Below are 3408 nucleotides of genomic sequence, written 5' to 3' on the forward strand. Positions count from 1 at the left end.
CTGACCGAGGGAGCCACGTCCCCCCAAGCCTCCGGCTCTCCTGCTCTGCTCTCCGTCCGGTGACCGAGGGAGACATGTCCCCCCAAGCTTCCGGCTCTCCCACTCTGCTCTGTGTATGCAAATTACCCACCATCTTTGTCGGGTTAATTGGCATACTCACTCCTCATTGGCTTGTGGGCATGGCTTGTGGGCGTGGCTTGAGTGTAGTGGAGGGATGGTTAATTTGCATGTTTCTCTTTTATTATATAGGATTGTAGACTATTAACTGTACAATGACTGTATGTCTAAAAAAACAAGGTACAGAGTCACCCCTGAGCATGCTGGTTGCACAGTGTGTGAGCTGAACACAGTCCCTACCCACCCTGCTCTCTAGTACTTGCATCCTTCATCTTCATGATGCCTGAGGAAATGCATTATGGGGAGGAGGAGGTGGAGACTTGCACTTTTCAGGCAGAAATTGCCCAACTCATGTCTCTCATCACCAGTACTTCTTACTCCAACTGGGAAATTTTCTTTTGGGATTGATTAGTGATGCTTCTGAAGCCTTGGACAAGATATACTATGAGAGCCTGACTGCCACTTCCAGGTTGGACAGTGGTAAAGAGCTGAAAATTTACATCATCTGCAAACCCCAGGAATTCACACTCACTTTGGTGGACACAGACATTGGCATAGCCAAAGGTGATCTTATAAATCATCTGGGAACCATTGCCAAGTCTGGAACAGAAGCATTTATAGAGGCTCTTCAGGCTGGTGCAGACATCTCCATTATTGGAGAGTTTGGTGTTGGCTTTTGTTCTGCCCACCTGGTGGTGGAGAAAGTGCTTGTGTTCACAAAGCACAATGATGATGAGCAGTATGCCTGGGAGTCTTCTGCTGAGGGTTCCTTCACTGTGCGAGCTGACTATGGCCTGGGTACCAAAGTAATCCTCCACCTTAAAGATGACATGACGGAGTAGTTAGAGGGAGGGAGGTCAAAGAATTGGTGCAGAAGCACTCACAGTTTATAGGTAATACCATCAACCCTTTATTTGAAGAAGGAATGAGAGAAAGAAATCAATGATGAAGCAGAGGAAGAGAAAGGGGAGAAAGATGCCGAAGATAAAGATGATGAGGAGAAACCCAAGTTTGAAGACATGGGTTCAGATGAGGAGGATGATAGCGCTAAGGGTAACAAAAAGAAAACAAAGAAGATTAAGGAAAACTATATCGATCAGGAAGAACTGAACAAGAACAAGCCCATTTTGGACCCTGATGATATCACTCAAGAAGAACATGGAGAGTTCTGTAAGAGCCTTGCCAATGACTGGGAAGACCACTTGGCAGTCAAGCACTTCTCTGTAGAAGGTCAGTTGGAATTCAGGGCATTGCTGTTCATCCCCTGAGGGGCTCCTTTTGAGCGCTTTGAGACCAAGATGAAGAATCAAACACATAAAACTCTGTCTGCCATGTGTTCATCATGGACAGCTGTGATGAGTTGATACCAAAGTATCTCAATTTCATCCATGGTGTGGTTGACTCTGAGGACCTCCTCATGAACATCTCCCAAGAATTGCTCCAGCAAAGCAAAATTTAGAAGGTCATTTCAAAAAACATTGTTGAAGTGACTTGAGCTCTTCTCTCAGCTGACAGAAGACAAGGATAATTATAAGAAATTCTAAGGCATTTTCTAAACACCTAAAGCTTGGAATCCATGAGGACTCTACTAAATGGTGATGCCTTTCTGAGCTTCTGTGATATCACACCTCTCTGTCTAGAGATGAAATTATTCATTTTTCAGAATATGTCTCACACATGGAGACCAACAAGTTCATCTATCACTGGTGAGAGCAAAGAACAAGTTGTCAACTGTACTTTTGTGGAGCAAGTGTGGAAGAGGTAGTATATGTGATGGAACCTGTCGATGAGTACTGTGTGCAGCAGGTCAAGGAGTTTGATGGGAAGAGCTCCAAGGAGGGCCTGGAGCTACATGAAGAGGAGAAGAAAATGGAAGAGAGCATGGCCAAGTTTGAGAACCTCTGCAAACTCATGAAAAAAATATTGGATACAAAGGTTGAGAGGTGACAATCTCCAATGGGCTTGTCTTCACCCAGCTGCATTGTGACTAACAATGGAGCAGCTAACATGGAGCTCATCATTAAAGCCCCTCCCTCCACACACACACACACACACACACACACACACACACACACACACACACACTTTGGGACAACTCTCCAATGGGCTACACAATGGCCAGAAAGTTCAACTACCCCAATTGTGGAGACTGTGGCAAAAGGTGGAGGCAGACAAGGACAAGACTGTCAAGGACCTTGTGGTGTTGCTACTTAAAGTGTGTTGCTCTCTTCTTGCTTCTCACTTGAGTATCCACAGACCTACTCCAACTGCATCCACTGCATGATGAAGCTAGGTCTAGGCACTGATGAAGATGAAGAGACAGCACAAGGACCTAGTGCTGCTGTTCCTGGTGGGATCCCCTCCCCTTGGGGGTGATGAGGGTGACTCTTGTATGAAAAAGTAGGTTAGGAGTTTCTACCTGTAGATCTGTGACCTCTGTGTAGTGTCTTCATGGCTCCACCAGCAGCCTGAGTGGCTCTGACCTGCCTGGTTTCCTCTGCTGGTGTCTAGTGTTTTTGTTTGTTTGTTTGTTTGTCTGTTTTTTACTCTGTTGTCTGCCTAAAGCAGGTTACAAGGGCCTCAAGCATTCTCTTCTCATATTTGACATCAGGTTTGGATGTTGCATATTGTGGGAGATTTTTTGTTGTTGCTTATTTTGTTCTGAAAATAAAGTATACAAAATAAAGAAGATGCAGGTTTTTTAAAAAAAGAAAATAAAAGTGTACTAGTATATACCTTAATTGCTAACCATAATCTGAGCCTGTTGTAATACTTTATTGAATACTGTAAATTTGTTAAGAGTATAGATTTCAGGTGCTCTTGTCATAAAAAAAAAGGAGATATGTTAATTAGCTAGAATATGGTAATCATTTCACTATGTATATAGATATCAAAGCATCAGATTATACACTTGTTTTCCTTTTTTAAATTAAATGTATTAGGGTGACATTGGTTAATAAGATTATATAGGTTTCAGTTATATGATACCTATATCTATATCTTGTAATATGTGCCCATCACCCAAAGTAAAATTTTCTTCTCTCTCCATATATTTGACTCCCTTTACCCTTTACTATCCCCTTCTTCATTCCCCCTGTGACCACTATATTGTTGTCTCTGTCTATGAGTTTTGTTTGTTTTTCTTGTTTGTTCATTTGTTGCTTTCAGTTTTATATCCCACGTATGAGGGAAATCATATCGTTCTTAACTTTTTCTGTCAGACATATTGTGCATACATGTTATTCTCAGGACCCATCCATGTTGTTGCAAATGGCAGTATTTCATCTTTTT

At 42.5% G+C, this 3408-nt stretch overlaps 1 pseudogene; it reads left to right on the plus strand.

The window, feature by feature from the left end:
• Positions 1–396: 396 nt before the first annotated feature.
• LOC139018475 (heat shock protein HSP 90-beta pseudogene) lies at positions 397–2493 on the plus strand (annotated as a pseudogene).
• Positions 2494–3408: the final 915 nt, after the last annotated feature.

The sequence above is a fragment of the Myotis yumanensis genome, unplaced genomic scaffold (assembly GCF_028538775.1).
Source record: "Myotis yumanensis isolate MYYU_CA2020_CCGP unplaced genomic scaffold, mMyoYum1.0.hap1 SCAF_10, whole genome shotgun sequence".
In the NCBI taxonomy this organism is placed as follows: Eukaryota; Metazoa; Chordata; class Mammalia; order Chiroptera; family Vespertilionidae; genus Myotis; species Myotis yumanensis.